Below are 25,401 nucleotides of genomic sequence, written 5' to 3'. Positions count from 1 at the left end.
GGATGGAGACACAACAGGGAGGGGATATGGGAATATATGTATAAGTATAGCTGATACACTTTGTTATACAGCAAAAACTAACACAGCATTGTAAAGCAATTATAGTCCAATCAAGATGTTAAAAAAAATTTTGGACTCATCTTTGATCAACTTCTTTCTTTACTTCCCAATACCTAGTTAAATATCAGTTTTGTTATTTCCCATTCCATTTGCTTCTCATATGTATCCCCTCTCTTTTTGTGCCTACTGTTACCTCCCAAAGTCTAACTTTTCACACTCCTACCTACATCACTGACATGACAGTTTTCAACAATACAAGTAATGACAATAAACAGACCTTACATGAGTATAAATGTAAAATTATCAAGTCTTACACATGGTTGCATCCTTAAACATGGTTGTGACCAGCACTAAATTTGCTTTAAGTAAGTGTTCAAATGTTTGGTCACCAGATAGCTTACAAAAGTATAAGCGAATCTGTTTAGACAGACGCTTGATTTATCAGTAATGAATGGATCAATAGCTGTATTTTGTAATAGCTCCTTCTTTAAGTCATTATCATCTCTCTCCTGGATTATGAGTTAAAAAAAACTCCTCACTGGTTTTCCTGCTTCTGCGGTCAACTGGCAACACAACAGCCAGGGTAACTTTATTAAAACATGAGTGATATAGATATGTATTTGCTTGCTCTGTTAGCTGAGAGGGCCCAGTGCAATGAGATCTCAAAGAGCACACCCAAGGATCAGATCTTGGTTTCTCCAATAAAAGGATCTAGGGCTCCTTAGAAGTGGCTGACTCTAAAGTTAGAGCAGGGAACATGCAAGATGAGCCTGGAGCACCCTGAAGTACAAGAATATTAGGAAGTATTCAAACACATGCACACAGTCACACACACACAGTGATGGGGCTATGTCAGCGGGACATAGAAATCAACTGAAAGTGTTCTCAGTGGCAAAGCTGGGATAATTTGAGCAACAAAATAAACAATGTAGTGTTGGATTATAACCCAAAGAATTGAAAGGAAGGAAGGAAGGAAGGAAGGAAGGAAGGAAGGAAGGAAGGAAAAGTCTCCTGTTCATAATATTTCCAAATGATTTATGCAGATAATATCCCCTCAAGGAGCACAACACCCTACCCCTTAAGCATGGCCTGCAAATAGTGTCTTCCTTTCAAAGGAAAGAGAGAGAAAACAAAAGAGTAACTTTATGGTGATGAAACCTGACAAACTCTACTTCAGTCAGGATATCAAAGTCAACATCAACAGTGATAAGTCATGTTGACAGTATATATCTTTGATATGATGTGATGAAAATTGCACTTACTTCTGTGGTCTTTCACCAAAAATCTTACAAGCCCTGCCTAACCATGATATTAACATCTCACAAATCTAAATGGAAAGACATTCTATATGATAATTGACCAATACTCCCCAAACTCTCGAAGTCATCAAAAAAAAAAAAAAAAAAAAAAAAGGAAAGTCTGAGAAACATTCCCAGTCTAGAGGAGCCCAAGGAGATATAATGATTAAATGTAATGCAAAAAAAGACAAGAGATAACAAATGCTGACATGAATGTGGAAAAAAAGGAATACTTGTACACTGTTGGTGGTATTGTAGATTGGTACAGCCACTGTGGAAAACCGCCTGGAGGATCCTCAAAAAATTAAAAGTAGAACTAACATATGATCTAGCGATTTTACTTCTGGGAATATATCCAAAGGAAACAAAAACACTAAATTAAAAAGATATCCACACCTCCATGTTCATAGAAGCATTATTTATACTAGTCAAGCAGGAAGACAATCTAAATGTCCATCCATGGATGAATGGACAAAGAAGTCATGGCATAAACACACACACACACAATGAATATTACTTGGAGGAAGATGGTCAAAAGATACAAATTTCCAGTTATAAGATCAATAAATACTAGGGATATAATATACATGATGCCTATAGCTAACACTGATATACAGGAGAGTTGTTAAGAAAGTAAATTCTAAGAGTTCTCATTGGAAGGTGATTATTTTTTCATTTTTCTTTTTTTTCTTTCTTTCAGTTGTATCTATATGATAAGATGGTGTTATTTGAACCTACTGTGGTAATCATTTCACATATATGTAAATCAAACTATCATTATGAACATCTTAAAATTATACAGTGATGAATGTCAATTATGTCTCAATAAAACTGAGAAAAAATTATCAACTTAGAGGTGAAGCAAACCTCAGGAGATCATTTTGTGTAATTTACCTCTTGGTGGTTTGGTGTTATTAGTACCTCCTTTGGAGCTAAAGAGTAAGAAGGCATGAGAAGAAAATAAATAAAAAGCTTGTATTTTGCTATTGTTATACCACTTAATTATTTTTTTATTGCAGAACACCTGTTATAAGAAAGTCTTTCACTACAGAAATAAAAAAGAAAAAAAAAAGACTTTTTATTAATGCTACTCAAAAGTCATACACAAGATGAAAACATTGCTGAAGACATTCTCATTCTTTCAAAACCTAAAATTCCACCCATTCATCCACTTCTCTAGCATATTGTAACTAAGAAATATTATGATTGCAGTGGTTTTGACACCCACTAAGAAATGTGAAAATTGTGTTTGTGATAGTACAAGCACAGAGGCCTACAGATTTCAGTAGATAATAAAAAGGACAGACATGGTTCTAAAAATTTAAACTCCTCCATTGACATACACATTCTTAAAACTAGAAAATGGGCTAATCTCACTGAATCACACTGATCAGTGACTGTGTTGCTGTCATTAGTCTCTCTATATACTTATTTATTGAGTACTCCTTGTGATCAAGCCCTCATGATAAATAGTGCAGCACACTAGACACAGGAGTCATTAAGAAGCTTGCTGCTCTAGAAAGATCTAAAACACTCCTTATAGCCCTGCCTTGACCCATAAGGCCTTAGAAGGTCTAGAAAATCATGAGTTATATATCAAAATTTTACTCTACTCGGAAGTTTAGTCGCCTTCAGAAACAAGCATTGTCTTCCTTAACCATTTGTTTCAGACTCACTCTTACTTTCAGATGTAGTGAAATGAGATAAATGTTCTTTTCTTTCTGATGTAGTCTCTTTACCAAACATGGTTGGGTCAACAATAGAGAGTAAAAACAAATGCTAGTCCCATTGTATTTTCATAGCATGGTCAAAATTCTGACTCAGTTTCTCAGAGTAACTTCTCTAGTCCAAAAAATTGTGGGTTCTGTAGAGCATAGAATAGAGCATAGAGCAGCAATAAGGAAAGTAAGGAAGAATGACTTTGTGTAGACTATTTCAAGGTAGAGTCTAGAAAATCCATGGCAGAGTGTTCTTTGGAGAAATAAGGTGGTGGAACTTTTTCCCAACTAGAAGCCTATAAGGTATTTTCTTTTGCCACAAACAGAAATTTTTTCACTCTTCTTCTTGATCTCCTATGTTACCAACGTCATTCTCATCATCACTACCACCAATAAACAGTCACTGAGCACTTTTTATATTCTAGACACAGAACAATGGAACTAGGCATGATGAGCAGGTAGGGGGCCAAAAAAAATCAACCCTCCCTCCAGTGTCTTTTCATAATTGAGACTATAAGATATCTAATTTTTTTAATTAAGATAAGCTCAAAAAAAAAACAGTATTCAGAAGGAGGATGTTAGAATCCTCCTCTCAGATATTTTCACTCATTCAAAAGCAGAAAAAATAACTACTTCATGAGGTTAGAAATGAGGTGTGCAAATTGCCTCATAAAAGGCTGCCTTATGGTTGGCTGTAAAACAATAATAAGTACAACTTATTGAGAGTTTTCTGCATGCTAGATATCATCCTAAGCACTTTACATACATTTACTTATAAAATTTAAAAATCATTGTATGAGATAAATGCTTGAAATATGAGGAAACTGAAACACAAAAATGTTAAGTCACTTGCCCAAAGTTAGCTTGCAGGTGATGGGTGAGGACATAAACCTAAGCATTATGGTTCCAGAGCCCATACTGTTAAACATATTGCTATATTATGGTAGATATTTGCAATAGCTTGATTAGAAGAAGGAGGGAAGATGATATCACATTGTAGTTTTGATTTGCATTTCTCTCATGATTAATGATGTTGAGCATTCTTTCATGTGTTTGTTGGCAATCGGTATATCTTCTTTGGAGAAATGTCTATTTAGGTCTTCTGCCCATTTTTGGATTGGGTTGTTTGTTTTTTTGATATTGAGCTGCATGAGCTGCTTGTAAATTTTGGAGAACCTCCTTTGGTGTCTTCTCTCTATTGTCCATCATGCACATGCATCTTTCAAAGTGAATCTTTGATTATCATTCTCTTTGATGTGGCAGAATGTAGGGGAATGAACATGGGCTTTGGAATCAGGAAAGCTCAGGAATAAATCCTGGCTTTTCTACCTATTAATTGAATGACCTGAGCACAGAACATAAACTTTCTGAGGCTTATTTGAAAAGTAAAGATAATATCTATTTCTCAGAGTTGTTATAAGCATAAATAAATAGTGCATATCACAGCACTTTGAAAACTGTAAAGCAGAATACAAATGTTAGTTATTATTTTTCTGTCATCTTCAAGGTTCTCTACCTCTGGCTTCAAATTCAGCTTGTTTCTTACTCTCCTTGACAACCTGGACTTGTGGTCAAACATGCTTTATGTTATAATACTTGGAAGACTTTCTTTATGCCCTTGATTTCTTAGAAAGCAGAGAAGAAACTCTTGACTCTAGAACATACTCTGCATGTGTCCACATGCACTCCTCACACTACTCAGGCATCATAATCTGATCATGTGAACTTACCTACCCGCTATAGAGCTTGAATTCCGAGAGGAGCCTTAGACATCACCCAGGGAGTTCACAGGAGTCTCAAAAACAATCGACTTATACTGTTTATGTGCAAATATCAGGCAAGAACCAAGGATGAATAATGAGGGAAACAAAGCCAATCATTCGGCCAACAAATAAATAAAACCAAAAAGCTTTAGGGACAGGGAAAAGAATATTCCATATAAAAAAAACTAAAAGGGCAGGCTTGTATAATTAAAATTTTTTGATACATAACTGAAACTCAAACTATGTTTTTAATAAAATAGTAAAAACAAAGACTCCCTGGGAAAAAAAATAAAGACAATTACAAGCTAATACACTGAAATGAGAAAGAAATTAGCTGAATGAAAGAACTGATACAAGGAAACTAACCATTCCAGGTAATATTAAATACAGTATACTACAAACAACAAATGCAGCTCTGACATTTCTGAAGAAATGCAAAATCTGTCTGGTCTTTTTGTAGGGCAACTTTGCCACGTGGACCAACACACTTGAAATTGTGAATATCCTTCTACACATTGACTCAACTTCTGATCTTTTATCCTAATACAATACTCTTCAGAGATACATAAAATTATTTCTTAACAGTGATGTTCATTTAAAATACTAGAACTTTTTTTTTCTTTTTTGCAAAATTGAATCCATTCTTAATACTCTACAGCCTATTTTTTTACCTGCAGCCTATTTTTAATTTGTCCTTATGTTTTAAATTTAGGACAAAACTATAAATAAATGTAACTGTTTGTGCTTGTATGCGTTCTATATGAGCATAAAAAAGAGTGAGGAAAGATGTACATCAAATATTGATCACAGGACACTTGGAGAGTATAGGGAGAATAATTTGGGAGGAAGAGGGTGAACTAAAAGTCATTGGCTGTTTCTTAGCACATATCTGTTACCAGGCATTTTTCAAAAATGATGTATTGCTTTTGTAGTTTAAACGGAGAAAAAATCAATGAAGTATTTTCAAAAATTTTACTTAAGAGAACAAAAATGTGGAAACTTTCTGTAATAGTTAAGGTGCAACTTGCTGCTTAACACATGAACTCCCAAATCTTAGTGAATTATAATAAAAGTTATTTCTTGCTCAGGTTCACTAAGAATACGTGGTGGGCACCCTTCCATGTGGTGAAACAGACCCTGTTCTTTCCACCATGTGTCACTGTCATATTTTATGTCTTAGAGTCCTTTGTTCTCTGTAGACAGAGAATGCGGAATGACAGAGTGGAGAGAAGGGAAGGGGAAGGAGTCCATTAAAGATCAGCCCTGTAAATGTGTAGTGTACATCATTTCTGCCCAATTCTACTTTAACACAAAAGAGTCACATGGCTCCACTAAGATGCAGAGGAATGCTGGGAAATGCAGCCACTTTCCAGCAAAAACTCAACATCATGGGAGGGGAGTGCAGCCTTTGTAGACAGCTTCTCTGCCATCTTGTTTAAATGCCCAAAGACATGCTATTGGCTAAAAATATTATAATAAATATATTAATATTGAGTCATAGAAAACATGTAATAACATGAGAAGATATTTATTATACCATCAGATTTATAAAATGATATTATAATTCCATTTTAGTAAAAAAAGGAATATATATTTGAAAGAGACAGATAGATTAGATAGATAGATAGATAGATAGATAGATAGATAGTATTCATTCCTAATTTCTCCCTATGGGAATCTTTCTAAAAGTGAAATTAACAGGTAAAAATATACTTTTAAAGTATTGTGCTATTTTGTGTTTCTCTTATAATAAACACAATTCTTTGCATGGTAAATATTTGAGAAATATATCATAGAATGACAAGAAGAGAAATTATCCATACTCTCACCCAGAAGATATACACCAGAATGTTAATAGTTATTAACTTTGAGTGCAGATATTACGAGTTATTTGTGTCTTCTTCCATGTCCTTTAAAGTATATTCTAAAATTTCTGCAGTATGCTTATATTACTTTTATTATCAGGAAAATTGAATACTACTTAAAAAAATTCCATCTGCTCTTTCAGTAATTTTTCAGAAGTTACCTTCTCAAGGAAATGTTACCTGAACAACCCAGTTGTAGGTAAGAGTTCTTTTCTCTTATTGAAGCTAAATAAAAAGCCTCCAGATACAGATCCCAGGTGAGTTCCACACTGAAGTGGTTTCCTTGGGTGGCTTCCCTGCACAAGGATCCAGTGTTTGGACAATGGCAGGGCCATTGCTCTGTCACTGAATAGTTGTTCCAAACTTGAGAGAATTGTATAACCTTTCTGTACCTCAGTTTCTTCATCTGTAAAATGAAGATTATAATGGTACCAATTTCATCAGCTTACAGGAAGTATTAAATTAGTTAATACATGTGAAGCATTTAGAAAAGCATAGGCAGGTAGTAAACCAGCACTAGGTATTAGCTATCATTATTATTATTACTGTTATATTACATACTTATGTAAATTTTATTGAATCTTACATTGTAGTTATATTTTCCACATACTTTTTTACCCTTACTTTATTATACACTCTTCAAAATAGAAACCATGGTTTATGCCTCTTTAGAGCTTTTATAGCACTTTATATACAATTTTGCACAGAGTAACCTTCAATAAAATATTAAATGAATTTATCAGTAAGTGCATGAATGGGATAGAAAAACCTCAAGCTCAGGTGTATTACAGGAACAACTTAAATGTAGATATTTATTTCAGAAATCTGTTCCAGGAAATAATGTGGACAGAGGACTTTATCAGTGAAAGTCAAAGAAGAAAGGAGAAAGTCAACAAGAGATTATGGGAAAGAGGGAGAAGGGGAGGCACAGTGCTATAAGTAGTTCTTGGAAAGAAGACAATGGCACTCAGAATAATCAAAATGGATAGGGGACTGCTCTGATCAGGTCTGTGAGGAAAGTGGAAGCATCAATTTGGATAACAATTAGCAGTATCTTTTTTTTTTTTTCATTAACGATAATTGCAACTGAGTGCTCTCAGATTGAGAGAAGTTAAACAAATTGCCCAGGCCCACAAAACAGTTTGCCAAATAGATTCAACCCAAGTCCATCTGACTCCGTGACTGTGCCTTACTTCATAAATACCTTATAACATCAAGTTTACCCCAATGTAGGTTACTAGTCTGCTAGTACTGAATCTGTTTTTTGTTTATTTATTATTCCTTTTAACAATTTTGTGTTTATTTTACTTAATTATGCTTTGCAAAATGGATTAAGTGCTTTAAATCTGTTATAAATAAGTCTCTTTCTTGGATATAAACAATGATGCTTTGTTATTTCCCTGAGTCCAGGCAAAGGCCCAAAGTTTCCAAGAGTGTGTCTTTTTTCTCACTGAGCTACTTCACAACTCATGTCTGCAGAGGGGAAGGGCCTGGTTCAGAGTGTTTGAAAAGTCACAACCCCCAAACAGAGAGAGGAGGCACACGGCCAAACCCTTCTTATTTGCTTAACTTTAACAAATAGTACCCTGAACCAATCTACACTTGAATCCTTCAGCTTGTCACTGAATAATTCATGGTTATTTAATTTTGGCCCCTATCAAAAGATTTACAATGCATAATCTTTTAAGTACAGAGATTGTAAGTATGTCACAGGGTTTATTTAAAGCTTCACTGTTCTGTTTAATACATTTAACTTTGCCAATGAAAAGATCCACAAAAACTGATGTATTCTTATCCAACTTGAGATTAGACAATACATGTAAATAAAGAATGACATCTGATATCACCAAATGTCTCCCTTACTATGCTTGGTATTTGGAACTCAGAAATGTCTAAACAAATTGTACGAAATCGCATTCAGAGGGACAAAAAAGGTAAAGGAAAAAAAAAAAACAGCCTTGCTTTTCTGCTCTAGACTTTGAGCTAATGGAATGTTTATTCTAGACATCAGTATAACAATATTACTAAACTTTGAGCTAATGGAATGTTTATTCTAGACATCAGTGTAACAATATTACTGTCCTAAAAAGATGTATATTTATATGAATTGACAGTATTTTGTGATATATGAGAAAAGCAGACCTCTCAGGATTTAGACAACCTTCAAACCAACTGTAACTGAACAAAAGTAGAGTGAGTAGTTCCTAAAGCCCCGATCTGTTCCACATATACAGATTGTCAAAGGCAGAGACAACAGCAGTTTTCTCGTTTGGTCTTACTGAGGAGATTCCTCCATCCTGTATGTACTGCTGTTAGTATATAAATGATATCTTCGACAGAGATGTCAGTATAAATCGTCAGGTTTTCATTCTAAAATCCAAAATTTTTATACAAAGAAGAGAGAACAAGAGCTATGACTTCTTGTTGAATAAATTACAAAAAAAAAAAAGGTAACTCAAATAGATACCACTAAAAGCAAGAAATACCTTCTCTGTTTAATGGCTCTTAACGAGATGAACATTGAAAAAGTTCTTATCCTGTAGCAATAAGCAGGACTTTATCAATTTTTTTAATCTTAAAGCAGTATTTTTGTCATGACTTCTTGACTTAAGGAAGAGAAACAGCAATTTGGATAATACCACTCCTTAAGGAAAAAGAGAATCTAAATCATCTCGGCATTTGGAGCATGTTGTACAAAATATTAGGCTGTTTTGTGCAAAGACAGCAGGAGTCTTCCTTGCCTGGCAAGCACATTTGTAACATATTTCTAAGCCATATAGGTTCTACTGCCTTTTTCTTTTTTAAGTAAAGACTGGTCAAACAAACCAACAAAAATACATTTTCTTCCTGAAGAATATGAACAAATGTCAAAAAAGCAAGCACTTAAGTTACAACTGCCCCTAGGCAAATGTAACTTCAAGCTGGGCTTATGCTACTATCATAGACATCACACCACAGGAAATCACTAACACTAACCATGACCAAGCCAGTCGTGTCTTTCCAGAATTTAAGGCGTAATTGCCTTAATGAACTCAGACAGTATCTGAAAAGTTCCCAATTAACAGTCATTCACTAAAGAAAATTGTGTTTCATATAGAGGTTTTCTGTGTTCGGTCACAGATAATCAATAATTATTTTGTAGTTTTAAGGGGTTGTGAGCATCAGGTAAATGATGGTAACTGGCCAGCTATCAAGAGAGAGCAGCGTTAAAATTGTTTTTGTATGTTTGGGGGAATGGGCAAATGTCAGCGTCGGGCAGCATCAGATCAATAATACAATCTCAAATGTTAAGGATGTTGTTTTATGTACTCAAATGTAGGCATGAAAATGGACAATAGCGATGAAGAAAGATCAAGTAAGCAATCCAGTCCATGTACACACCCCAGCAGGGGAAAATTGCTTCCTAAAATAAACCTTCTAATATTTTAGTATTGTTGACTTTTGTATGTCCCTGGTGATTAAGCTTCTATCACTCACTTTCCCTGCAAGACTATTCTTGTAACCTAATATTTTCCTATGTCAGGAAGTGCCTTAAATTTCCCTTTCTCAGTTTCAACCTACAATCCCAGTACTCCACGGGATATTAGGAGAATAATTAAACAGTTGTAAATCATTCTAAATATTTCAAATGACTGCTATCCACAGTCCTAGAAACAAAAATTTTCATCTTTATAATTTAAAAATGTTTTGTACTTTCTTTCATTATACCTTATGCAATGGCAATTTAGTAAAGTGATGAAATACTTTAAAGCAGGAACTATGTAATGTAATGTAATTTCAATTAATATGTTATATATTTTTAATTTGGGGTACCATATCATTCCGTTCTTTTCCTTTATCGTTTTTGTTATTCTGCCCTGCACTATTTTAGTTTTAGCCACTCATTTGGAACAAAAGACATTTCATAAATGCTACATTGCAAATCGTTTTAGGAAACCACTTTCATTTACTTTATTTTATATTCAGCGGCAAAGCAGCCCTATCAGTGAGATTTTGGAGATTTTCTCTTTGATTTTAATTCTTTGGTCATAATATTTGATCTAATCATATGCATTAAAGGACACTCTAAATGGAGGAGATGTCTAATATTGAGATCCACAATTTACTTAGAAGTTCATGTCTCCCTCAACCACTCAATTTCCCTCCCTATGACTCCCTCCTCATTTCTCATGCAAAATTCTCTTAATTTTGTCCCTTGGATAAGAAACATTTTTCTTACAGAAATTAGGAACACTCTCAGTACTGTATGTCAGTACTCATGTCCCAAATTATAAATGAATATGTGCCTTACTGTACGATTTTGTGTTTTTCAAGAATGTACTTCCAAACACGGGAAAAAATAACATTTGATATTTTGCTAGCTTCTCACATAAGTAGTGTTTTGATATTAAGTTTGTGGGGTTCTTTTTCTTAGATCAATGTTAATTCACTTGGTTCCCTTATGGATACATTATTGGGAATCTGAACAAATCCTTACAACCTGCCTGCTTTTTGTGTCTTCTATGATTTTGCAGGAAAGCTATTTCATTTCAACTTTGGCTAGTTTGCAGAAAAGCTATTTCATTTCACCTTTGACTTCAACATAATGCAAACAATATTAAAAATATATGGCAAAATATAATCTGAACTAAAATGAAATTTCTGCTTACATAAAACAATTGAGTTATAAAACAAATATGTTATATGAAAGATGACAATTTATAGGGCAGAGAATAACACTAGCATATGATATAGGGCTTTGTATATATTTTATACTATACCAATTTCATCAGTTAAATTAGAAAAAAACTTGAAAATTCAGACTATAAGTTTATAACTAAGTCATTTTACTAGTAATTTATCGAGGTTTTGTGAATAAGTATTGTGGAGGGCAATTGAAAATCTAACACTCTATTTCACTTCTTGTTTAAATTTCAAAAGCCATCAGGTTAATACAATGCAAAAGTCCTGGGTTTCTGTCAAAATGACCATTGAAGATTTTACTATTTTATAAATGGCCAGCATTGATTCAGACAATGGATAACACAGATTTTACTTGGATGTGCAGTAAATCATGATATTACATATAGTAACTGAAAATGTGTAGTTACTTTTTTTCTCTCACTTTTGTGCAAAAAGAACAGCCAGTGGAGAGTAATATTAAACACAAATCCAGCAGTTTCTCTCTTTTAAAGACTAAGCAGTTACTTTCTTTTTAAAGACTAAACAGATGAATAACAAACAGACTAACTTTAAAGTATGCATCTATTATCTAATCATATAAAGTATTTTTTATACGTACATAGGGAAACACTTTAAAATATTAAGGCTAATAATTTCCTATGTTTATTTTTATTCCTAATTTGTAAATTAAATTAATTACATATATTGTTTTGAATTAATAAATACTAAGTTGACAGAAATCAAGATTATTGAATTTAAAATTACATTTTTAAATTCATCAATGGAAGTATATTAACAGGAGAGTTGCTTGATATCATTATTTTTCATTAAAAGAAATTATCTCATGAAAATGCTGAGAAGTAAATTAAATTTTTCTTATATTTTTTGGCTATATTTTAATTAAATTAAGCAGTTCTTATATTTTGAGTAAGAATTTCTATACAATTTCTACTGACTGGAATCAATTACAGAAATTAGAACTAGTACATAGAGCTGTTAAATTTTAATTTTCAAAAGGGAAAAATCATAACTCTCATAAAAATATAAAATGAATACATGTCAAAGATTTTATTAAACTAGTCAGTGAGGAAATCTGTAAGGTGTTATAATTGGTTCAAAGGAGAATTTGAAGAAGACACACACATTTTATATGTATATACATTTTATAAGTATATATTATATTAATAATCAGAAATGCTGAAATGAATTTTCTAGGAAATGTAGAGGTCAGTAAACTTTTTCTGTAAAGTGCTAAATAGCTACATATGGTTTTGATCACATTCTTATTCTTCTATTGTGTGTGTGTTTGTGTTTTAACAACTCATTAAAATTTTTAAAAAAATCTTATCTCACAGGCCATTTTAAAAACAGGTCACAGGCTGGAATTGACTTGCAGGCCATAGTTTGATGACTTCTACTATAGAGCAATAAATGTAATATTTGGACATATCTTTCCTATAGGGCAGAAATCAATTGTCTCTATATCACACACTATTTGTATTTCTATGGACAAGAATCATTTGCTTTTCTGGCCTTTTTCTATAATTAAACATCTACCCCTACAGAGTATAACGTAGTCAATCTAGTCAAGAGAAAAACAATAGGTGCATACCTCTATAGAACCAGAAAAACCCCAGAGTGTCATCTGGAAAATAGCAAGCACTCCACTGAAAGGACGTCCTGGAATACCTTCTGTCCATTTCCAAGTTTTTGACTATATTTTTGTAAGGCACTGCTATTAGATCATAGCTAAGTGTATGAGCTTTACATAAACCTGGGTTCAAATCTCCGGAATTCCATTTCTGTGGTATTTGACTCTGGAGAAATAATTTAGTTTCTGTGAATCTTGGAATATTTATCTATTTGTAAAATAATGTTACTGACACTTTATTGGTAGCTTTAATGTTAAATGAGTCAGTACCTATATAAAATAACCTCTTTTGTCTTCTTTCTCCCTGCTCCTATCTCTGAAGCCTCAACATCTCAAAGCCAACAACAGAAAGAGTTTTCATATTATGATTCAACTGGAATCTTTTAGGCAACAACCATCATTATTTCTCTCATTATATAAGAGAAGTGTGTAGGGCTTCCCAGGTGGCACAGTGGTTGGGAGTCCGCCTGCCGATGCAGGGGACACAGGTTCGTGCCCCGGTCCGGGAAGATCCCACATGCCGTGGAGCGGCTGGGCCCGTGAGCCATGGTTGCTGAGCTTGTGCGTCCAGAGCCTGTGCTCTGCAATGGGAGAGGCCACAGCAATGAGAGGTCTGCGTACCGCAAAAAAAAAAAAAAAAAAAAAAGAGAAGTGTGTAAATTTAATCTTTATTAATTTGGGCTAGTGATTAATCTCTTTGTGTCTCTGTGAGATGATTATATATATATATATATATATATATATATATATATATATATATATATATATATATATATATATACCATTGCCCCAGTTCCTGACACAGAACTCCTAAAACCCTTGTAATTTCCTAAGTGATAGGAATACCAGGAGCAACTCTTGTTGTAATATTTGTCTTTGTCTTTGACCCAGTCCCCGACATAAGGCTCCTAAAACCCTTGTAAATTCCTAAGTCTTAAGAGCACTAGGAGTACTTTTGTTCCAATAAGATGACTCTGGATGAGCTTCTGGATGACACCTGGATGGGGGCTGGTCACCAGAAAGACCAAAAGACCAAGACATGATTAGATACTTGAAATTCTCAGTCCTGCCCTCCCTCTCACTTCTCCAGAGAGGGGAGATGGGGCTGGAAATGGAGTTAATAATTGATCATGCCTATGTGAAATCCCAATAGTAGGAGGTTCAGAGCATTTCTAGGTTGGTAAACTCATGGAGGTACTGGGAGAGTGGCATACCCGGAGAGGGTATGGAAGCCCCCTTTCCACCTAACTTACCCTATGCATCTTTTCCACCTGATGTTCATCTGTCTCCTTTATCATATCCATTAACAAACTGCTAAATGTAAGTTTTTCCTGGGCTCTGTGAGCCACTCTAGCAAATTAATCAAACCTGAAGAGCCAGTAGTTGGAAGCTCCAATTTGTAGCCAAATTGGACAGAAGTTGTGGGTAACCTGGGCTTTCAACTGGGATCTAAAGCAGCTAAGATGTAGGGGGTGCAGTCTTGTGGGCCTGAGTTTTAACCTATAGATCTGAAACTATCTCCAGTTAGATGGTATTAGAATTGAGTTAAGTTCTCAGCTGGTTAAAACACCAGCTGGTGTCACAGAGAATTGCTTGTTGTGGGGAAAATTCTCCACATATTTAATGACAGAAATGTCAGAAGTAAAGTGTTCTATGTGAGAAGTAAAGGAGACTCGTAGGAAAGAAACACAGTTGAAAAGAATTGGGTTTTCCCTACAGAGAAAGAGGAAAAATGTGAGTTTTTTTCTTTTACAGTCTCAATTTCTCTGTCTGTTAAATGGTAATAATTTATTATGAATTCCATAATGAATAAACAGAGTTTGACAAGTAATAAACACTTGATAGATCAAAAAATATTCCTTAACAAGGCAAAAGAATGCTTGTCTTTTTCCTAGCTCAGGAAAGAAGTCTCCACTCTGTGAATTTAGTATCACATTGTTTGGGTCCATGATAGGATAGAAGATACGATGAGGTGAGTAGGAGAGAGGTTGGAAGGAATAGTAGGAAAAGCAGTGGTTGGGAGAAGAAAAAACAATCTCATTACATACATAAAATACCAAATATCACATAGTAAGCATTCAATAAGTGACATTCCTTGATATTATTGCCTTTGACTCCCATTAAAAGACTTAAATATCTTATTTTACAAATATTTGTTAAAGCCATCAATCTTTATTAAAGTAAAATGAACTTCATTGCCCAATTTTAACCAAGGCAAGTTATTTTCATTAGTAATTGTAGCCAGTAAATGGCCCAATCAAATGGGAAGTACTATGGATTACACCACATTAGTGCCTGGGTTCTAGTTTTCACTCTAGATGCATCAGTGAGTTACTAGATTTCATTGTTAAGGCCACTAAAAATATGAACTTTTATATTTGAATTGCAAAAGCTCATAGAAAATTTAAGTGGCCTACCTTATAAGAAGGTTATTGACAGTGAGGCAGCAGATATTTGAGGGTTAAATGTATATTCTGAGATCCTGATATAGTCAAAAAATACCTAGAACATTTAGATTGAAAAAATTATATGCTTGGTAGAAAACTATAATTTTTTTTTCTCTGCTTACTGGAATGACTCTTAAATCATTTTGGATATATGGCTATCAATCTTTTTAAAACAAAGCACTTCCTACTGAGTCCCTTAATTCTTTTTCTCAAACATCACATCAACAGTTATAATTAGGGCTTCCCTGGTGGCGCAGTGGTTGAGAGTCCACCTGCCGATGCAGGGGACATGGGTTCGTGCCCCGGTCTAGGAAGATCCCACATGCCGTGGAGCGGCTGGGTCCATGAGCCATGGCCGCTGAGCCTGCCTGTCCGGAGCCTGTGCTCCGCAACGGGAGACGCCACAACAGTGAGAGGGCCGCGTACCGCAAAAAAAAAAAAAAAAAAAAGTTATAATTAATGGTCACTCAGGGAAATTTAATTGATAATTTAAGTCTTGGATTGATTTAAATATTCAAAGAATAATAGTTTTATTTAGTCAATTTAGACAAGCAATCAAGTCAAGGTAAAATAAATAATTAAATGAAACTAAATTTAGTCAACAGATTATTTGATGTTTGATTTTAAAGATATATGAAATTTAAAGATATATGTAATTAACTCACAATTTTGATGGGTATGGAGAGAGGTTTGCTCTATCTACTTAATATAAAATTCTACCTTACTATTTATTTAAACCACTTTGCTTTTATTCTAAAACAGCTACAAAACTCATCCTTGATCTCCATATTATAATTTCCTCAACTTTTAAAGAAATTACGGTAGTGTTCAGACTTTTCCAATCCAGGTATATAAAAGTCAATTCTTTTCATTTATCTTCAGGAATCATTTGACTCTAATGCTTGAACCAAGCTTAATTCTTTTATTTGTAAATTCTTAACATTCCTATTCATTTTTTTACTCCAAACTGCCAGAACAAAAAAGTAAATGGGTCAAACCTTAAATTTATTATTGTACACTATAAAACCCTTCGACATGAAATTATCTCATTATTAGATCATTACTAATTCACTCTTCTCATCATCCAAATAACCAGAGAGAGAGAGAGAGAGTGCTGTTGCATGTGCCACTTAATCAAGGTTTCCTGTGATTGGCTTCTTGTTTCCTATAAATGTACAATGACTACATCATAGATCCCATCATTAACCTTAGTATAATGTAATAGATTTTGAAACCAAAGGTAAAAATAACATTGTACTAGGAGTTAAGTGTAAATAAAACTCATTGTAAAAATGTGTTAAAACAAAATCATAAATATCCCTTCAATTACTTGATTATTTAGGAATTCCACATTTGTTTTAATTATCTCTTGCACTGAGAAATTTCCCTGGTGAGATTTACTTCACTAGTTTCTGAGAACAGTATAAAATTTTACATATGAATTTCCTTTCCTTTGATGTATAGCTTCCAATCTTTGTGCTATGTTGTCTACAACAACTATTTTCTAAAACCTTTAATACAGGTTTAATGCAGCCTATGAAAACTTTTATTAAGTATTTACTTTATACCAGGCACAATGTGCTAGATTGAGGGAAACAAATGAAATGAAAGCTAAAAGTCCAGCATGCTAACATACAATGGTCTATGGATCACTCTTAGTTTCCAGCATTTGCTGTACATGTCAATGACGGCTCCTCCAGGGTTTTGTAATTTCCACCATGCACTAAGGATTGATCGTCTCTGAAACTGTTTAGTTGTTGGGTATCCCCAAAGGCACTGAGAGTACAAGAGGCCACCACATGAATGCAAAGTTGACCCAAGGAAAGACAGTGTTGGCTTGCATTTAGGACATAGAAATAGAGATAATTAAGGCAGATGAACTAAGTAACCACAAGATTGAAAAAAAAAAATGCTTCCTAGAAAAATTAGCTTACTTGTAGATTTTGCTTGATAACTGCTTCAATTAAGTACAAATTATTTATAACTTTTGTATTCACTTCTATTACAAAACCACTTCCAAGAACATCTTGAATTTTTATAGGCAAAGTCTATAAACATACTGTAGGGATGTAGATTCATTCATATCAATTAGAAACCCACTGAAAACTAAATGAAAGGAACTAGCAAGAGAGTGCATGGATTTATAACTGTTAGTATTGTAATGGCATGGTTTGCTTACTAAAAGTATACTACAGTAATTAAAATTTTAAATTCTCTACTGTCAATTCTTAAAAGTATATGCTTACTGATGTAGATTCTTTTTTAAAAGTTCTCAATAAATATAAAACAGTGGTCAAGCCACAGGAAGGAAGAAGGCTCCCTGCAGTCTCCCCACAGGGAAAGCACAGTGTTAAGACTTCCACCACCCCATGTCTGTCTTCTAAGGGATTCACTTTATTAGTTATGTGAAAAGCAATCAGGGATATCTGTGAGAACTTACACAACTACTCGCTGGATACACAACCAGCCATGCACATTAAGACTACTTTCATTTTTCCACAACATAATTATCATAGACACAAAAAACACATAGTCACTACTTTCTATATTCACCAGATTCTGAATTCAACCCTCAAAAACGTAAAATTGTTCTACGTACTACCCTAGAGAGAGACAATACAATCAGAAATTGAGAAACATTTAATGACATAGTATAACAAGTTCTGAATGCTGCAGATACGGACCTCATAGATTCCTGCTCTTGAAACTTTTCCCTTTGCATACTGAAGGCATCAAAAAGTAGGAGCTGCATTTTATTCCACTGCTGTGCAAATCTTTAAGCATTCATCTTTGATTATAGAAGTTGATATGTGGGTCTGAGAAATGAGAGATCTCTTGGCCTTCATAGAGTGTGTGGCTCCCCACAGACATGCTGGTGCATTATTTAGGTTTTCCAGCCTGTCTCTGCAGGTGTTAGTGCTTAAGCTTCGGCAGTGCAGATAAAGCTAGCAAGTGGAAGGAAGTCAGGTTTCACAGTCTGACCACCTCTCTGGAGGAAACGGATCATGCCATCCATGGAAAAACCAGAACAGCTACTGAAGAATTTCTATTTGGTATTTGAAAATTGGACTTTTACTTCTTGGATGAATTTGAAGAAACTTTATTTTTCTGGTCAGACAAAATCTTTGGGGCAAGATTTCTTGGTGCATTGAAAACTAAGTTTTACAATGTCAAACAGACATTTTTATGCCACCAAGTACATTTACTTATATTAATACTCCATAAATTCAGCTCAAGAAATATCCTTCATAAATTTGTTTACTGAGTCAGATTTTCTCTAGATATAAACTCTCCAATGGCACAATTAATTAATTAGCCAAAAAGTAGCTATTTACCACCTGCTGAGATCTATGCATTATGACTCCTTCTCTCAGAGAACTTAAATTCTTGGTAAGGGCAAGATGATGACTAAGAATGTGGTAATTTTATACATCCAACTTAAAAAAAATCACATAAATAATTTTGTTCTTCCAATGTCTATTTTATTTCTACTTAAAATAAATATTGTGATAGATGAACACAATTTTAATTAACACTCTAGAGGCTTCACAGCCTTAAGAAATTATATCTATCTATGTGTACTAGTCAGGATTCTCTAGATAACAAAACCAATGGTGTGTGTGTGTGTGTGTGTGTGTGTGTGTGTGTGTGTATAAAGAGATTTATATAAGGAATTGGCTTACACATCCGTGAGGCAGAGAAGTCCCCAAAATTACAGTTGGCATTCTGGAGATCCAGAAGGGCTGATGATGTACTTCCAGTCTGAATCCAAGACTAAGAAGCTGAGGAGAGCCTATGGAGTAAGTTCCAGTCTGAGAGTCAGCATGCTGGAGACCCAGAATGGCCCATGTTTCAGTCTGAGTCCAAAAGCAGGAAAAGGCTGATGTCCCAGCTTAAGGCAGTCAGGCAAGAGGAATTAATTCCCTCTTACTCATGGGAGGATGAGCCTTTTTGTTCTATTCAGGCCTTTAACTGATTAGATCAGGACCACCAACATTAGGAAGAGCAAACTGCTTTACTCAGTCTATGATTTATATGTTAATGTCATCCTAAAATTAACCATCAAAAGTCCACCTCTTTTGTCAACTTGGCATCCATACACATCTCCTTAAACCATACTCAATCTCCAAATAAAGCCAACAAAAAAGACAGAATTCCACCTAACTTGATACAACTATTCTGTATATAACCAAAAATGCACTAACCCCTTCCCCAGGAGGTTAAGTCCTTGAGTGATGTTTACTCTTCTCTTTAATATCTCATAACTTAAATACTATTATGTAAATTTAATAATACTTAAATGCTATAATATAAAGTCACTGCATCCATGATAAAGGAATAAGAGAGGAAAGAAAACAAAGATATTTTCTAATCACACACACGAACATTCTTATAACTAAATAAGCAGAAAATACCCATGACAATTACAACTCTCATTCTGTATCTGGTTGCATGGTCATAGTTGGTTTTTACAAGTACCTTCTTCCACTACCCATTCTATTGATACATTCCCTCTGCTTTCAGCAAGCACCTCAGCTATTTATGATTCTTTACTAGGCATGGTGACCCAAAATTTATTCCTGAAGGGTCTGGACCATTAGCAGTCCTGCCTGGGTTGGGTTGTAGTAGTTTTCCATTGACCTTAATCACAGAGCATGGTACATTCAGGGATCTTCTGTATTCCAGACATATTCTTCCTTACCTCTATTGTGTAATAGTAGTCCAATTTCCCCTTGATAGTGAAGATGATGAATCACTACAGCCATCAGAGTAACTCCCTTCTTTGGTTATTGATTCAGAAGCATGCGGAGTCCAAAGTAGCATAAAAGAACATTGTATTTTCTCAAATGCTCTTTCTGCATCTATTGAAATAATTATATGATTTTTATCTTTCATTTTATTAATGTAGGGTGCTATATTTATTGATTTGCATTGAACCATCCTTACATCCCAGGGATAAATCTCACTTAATTGGTCATGATGTATGAACCCTTTTAAAGTGCTCTTGAATTGACTTTACTAGTATTTTGTTGAGGATTTTTGCATCTCTGTTCATCAGGGATGTTGGCCTGCAGTTTTCTTTTCTTGTAGTATCCTTATCTGACTTTGGTGTCAGGGTAATCCTGGCCACATAAAATGAGTTTGGGAGTGTTCCCTCCTCTTCAGTTTTTGGAAGAGTTTGAAAAGGATTGATGCTTATTATTCTTTAAGTGTTTGGTAAAATTCACCAATGAAACCATCTGGTCCTGGGCTTTTCAGTGTTGGGAAGTTTTAAATTATTGATTCAGTCTCCTTACTCATTACTAGTCTGTTCAGATATTCCATGTCTTCATGATTCAGTCTTGGTAGATTGTATGTTTCTAAAAATTATACTTTTTTCTAGGTTATCCAGTTTGTTGGCATATAATTGTTCATAGTAGTCTCTTATGATCCTTTGCATTTCTATGGTATCAGTTGTTATGTCTCCTCTTCTATTTCTAATTTTATTTGAGTCCTGTCTCTCTTTTCTTGCTATAGCTAAAGATTTATCAACTTTGCTTATCTTGTTTTAAAAAATAGTCTTTTATTTCATTGATATTTTCTTTTATGTTTCTGATTTTTTTCTGATTAATCTTTGTTACTTCTTTCCTTCTGCTAACTTTGGGCTTAGTTCTACTTTTGCTAATTCCTTGAGAAGTAAAACTGATAGTTTATTTGAGATTTTTCTTGTTTGTTAATGTAGGTGTTTATCACGATAAGCTTCCCTGTTAGAACTGCGTTTGCTGCATCCCATAGTTTTGGTTTGTTGTGTTTCTGATTTTTTTGTTTCAAAATATTTTAAATTTCCTTTTTGATTTCATTTTTACTCATTGTTTATTTAATTTCCACATATTTGTGAATTTTCCAGTTTTACTGCTATATTGATTGATTTCTATTGTAGTTTCACACCACTGAGTCTTGGTATGATTCCAATCTTCTAAAATTGCTAAGAATTGCTTCATGAACTAAAAAATGGTGTATTCTGGAGAATGGTACATGAGTGCTTAAGAAGAATATGTGTTCTGCTGCTGTTTGATGGAATGTTATTTATATGTCTCTTAGATTCATTTGGTCTAAAGTATAGTTCAAGACCAATGTTTATCAATTTTCTGCCTGGATGACCTATCAATTGGTGAAAGCAGGGTATTGAAGTTCCCAACTATCATTGTATTGCTGTCTATTTCTTTCTTCAGATATGTTAGTATTTGCTTAATATATTTAGGTGTTCCAGTTTGGGTGCATGTATATTAATAATTGTTATATCCTCTTGATGAATTGACCCCTTTATCATTATATAATATATATACTTATATAATATTCATACTTTCATTGTCTGTTTTGACTTAAAGTTTCTTTTGTCTTCTCTCTTTTGGTTTCCATGGAATATCTTTTTCAATCACTTTACTTTGAGCCTATCTGTGTCCTTAAGGCTGAAGTCAATTTCTTGTAGGCAGCATGTGGTTTGATCTTATTTTTTCATACACCTAGTCATTCTATGCCTTTTGATTGGAATTTAATCCATTTACATTTAGAATAATTATTAGTAAAGAATTACTAATGTCATCAAATTAATTGCTTTATGGTTGTTTTGTAATTCCCTTGTTCCTTTCTTCCTTTCTTGATGTCTTCTGCATGCTTTGATTCTATTCTCTTTATCTTTTGTGTATCTACTGTAGGTTTTTGCTTTGTGGTTACCATGAGGGTTACATAAAATATCTTATAGATATAACAATCTATTGTATGTTAATAACATCTTAACTTTGATAGCATACAAAACTCTACTCTTTTACTACTCCTCCCTTTTATGTTTTTGATGTCACAATTTACTTATTTTTATACTGCGTATTCACTAGTAAATTATTATAGCTATAGTTATTTTTAATACTTTTGTTATTTAACCTCTTTGTTAGAGTTAAGTGTTTAACATAATACCATATTGCAGTATTAGAACATTCTTAATTTGACTAAATATTTACCTTTACCAGTGCATTTTATATTTGTGTATGTTTTTATGTTACTCATTAGCATCCTTTCATTTCAGCTTGAACAACTCCTTTCAGCCTTTCTCGTAAGGCAGGTCTGGTGGGGATGAACTACATCAAATTTTATTTTATTGGGAATATTTTTTACCTCCTTTCATTTCTGAAGGATAACTTTTCAAGATAAAATATTCTTGGTTGGCAGTTTTGTTTGTTTTTGTTTGTTTGTTTGCTTTAAGCACTTTAATATATCATCTCAGTCTCCCCTGGCCAGTCAGCTCCTGCTGAGATATCAACTGATAGCCTTATGACAATTCCTGTGTAAGTAATAAGCTTTTTCTTCTTGCTTTTTTTAAGATTCTCTCTCTTGTTGACAGTTTTATTGTAATGTGTCTTGGAGAAAATCTTTTTAAGTTGAGTTTGTTTGGGGTCTTTTGATCTTTGTGAACTTGGATAGCCAAATCTCTCCACACATTTGGAAAGTTCTCAGTCATTATTTCTTTATATATGCTTTCTACTCCCTCTCTTCTCCTTCTGGGACTCCAATAATTAGCAGATTGCTTCTCTTGGTGGTATCCTATAGTTCATGTAGGCTTTCTTTACTCTTTTTCATTCTTTATTCTTTGTTCTTCTCTGACTAGGTAATTTCAATAATCCTGTCTTCTACTTCACATATTTTTCTTCTGCTGCTGGAACTAATCTGATGATGATGCTCTTTACTGCATTTTTTAAATTCATTTATTATAATCTTTAGCTTTAGAATTTTTCTTTGGTTCTCTTTATGATTTCTATCTCTTTATTAAACTTCACATTTTGTTTATGTATTCTTTTCCTGATTTTGCTGAATTGTCTCCCTGTGCTTTCTTGTAACTCGTTAAGCTTCCTTAAAACAGCTATTTTTAATACTTTGTCAGGTAAATTGCAGACCTCCATATCTTTGAAGTGTGTTACTGGAAGATTATTGTGATCTTTCGGTGGTGTCATATTTCCTTGTTTATTTATTTATTTATTTTTATGTACTTTGAAGTCTTGAGTTTCTGTGTTCACATTTGAGGTACCAGTCACCTCCTCCAGTCTTTACTGACTGACTTCAGTAAAGAAATAGTTTCTGTCAGTCCTGCTAGGGACTTTGAGGTTTTTTTCAGACCTTCCATAGATATGCCTGTTCCACATTTCTTGCTCCCTCTTGTGGCAAAATTCTTAAGCTTGTATACCTTCCCTTGATCCTGCAACACAACAGACCTGGTGCTGACAGCCTCCTTTTTGCTTTCCCAAGGGCAGTGTTAAAATTCTAGTTTGTGGTCTCTTCCTGGCCTGCAGGTTCAGGCCAGTTTTCTGTACATGCTCACTAGCCTTCTGTCAAAGCCCACTTACACCGCTTTTGGGAGCACACACAGGGACCTTGCCATAGGGTGGGGCTGTGTGTAGATGGCACCATGGAGCACTAGGGGTCCCCTTCCACCAACTCAGGGATCCACAAGAAAGGTGTGCCAGCAGCTCATTGGCAGGCTTCCCCAAGGAGTCTGTGATGTAGTAGGATCTGCATCCTTTTTATTCAATCACAGCCCTGAATGCTACTGTCCTAGCTACTTACCTCCCCCTGTTGTGCAACTCACAGCTCAGTACTCTGGATAAGGCAAAAGAGAAATGGGCCTCTTTGGCAGCATACTGTACAGGTAGTGAAACTGGTTATTCACTCACATGTTCACATTTTCACCAACGGTAGAAATCACAAGTTGAGGAGGGTTCTCTTGACACTGAGCTATGTCACTTCCAAGGGGAGAGATGATGCAGGTTAGGTCAAACTGTTTCTCTTACCCTCTCCAATGAGTCCAAACTCTTTTTTTTTTTTTTTTTTTTTTTTTTTTGGCTCTAATAGTGTGTTGGAACTTCTCTACTGGACTCCTGAACTTCCAAAAAACTCTCTAGTCTGTGAATAATTGTCTAGGTCAGTGTTCTCCAAGACTTTTTCTTTCTCTCTCTCTCTCTCTCTCTCTTTCTTTTGCTTCCTCACTTGCTCTCACTATCTTTCCCCCTCTGCATGCACACAAAAAAGAACTCATGTGAGCACACAGCAAGATGGCAGCTGCCTACAGGCCAACAGAAGAAGAGAGGTCAGAATGAAACCTATCTTGTCATTGCCTTGATTTTGAACTTCCTAGCCTCCGAGCTGTGAGAAATAAATTCTTCCTTAAGCCACATAGTCTATGATATTTTGTTGTGGCAGTCTGAGCAGGTTAATGCACTATGTACTCACATTTTTACAAGGATTTAAGGCCCTCTTTCCATACTTAAGTTTCATTTCTATGTCAGAAAGAAAACCTAAAAAGATAGCAAATCTCATAATAATAGGTGTCTTCTGAGTGCTAAATATAGGCCAAACAAATTAAATACATAAACATAAAGTTATTACAGTCCTAATTACTTCTAATAACTAATTGTGCATATTTATGTTGAGAGCCATGATAAGATAAGCAGATAAATCAGTGGATCTTGCATTTAAAATGTTTGAACCTCTCTCTACTCCCATCTCCCAGGGTCTTGACACATGTGTTTTTCCTTCATTTCCTCTTTGCCTCTCTAAGCCATCATTAAGCCCTCAGCTTAAATGTTGCTTCAACTGGAAACTTTTCTTAACCTGCAGACTAGGTATGGTTTCCCATTATGTGTTGTACATTTCTGAGGACTTCATAACTTTTATTTTGTAACAATTTCAAACCCACTATATTAGCTTGTGTTATCCAGAGAAACAAAATTAATGTAATGAATATATAGAGAAAAAGAGATTCATTATAAGGAATTGGTTCATACAATAATTGAAGCTGTGAAATCCAAGACCTACATTTGGCATGCCAGAGACCTAGCAGGGCCAATGGTTCTAGCACATCTAAAGACCTGAAAACTAAGAAAGTCCATGGTGTAAATTCCAGTCTGAAGGC

Source organism: Mesoplodon mirus (assembly GCF_964341445.2).
Source record: "Mesoplodon mirus genome assembly, chromosome: 3".
NCBI lineage: Eukaryota > Metazoa > Chordata > Mammalia > Artiodactyla > Ziphiidae > Mesoplodon > Mesoplodon mirus.
The sequence above is the reverse complement of the archived record's forward strand: the minus strand, read 5'-3'. Positions refer to the sequence as shown.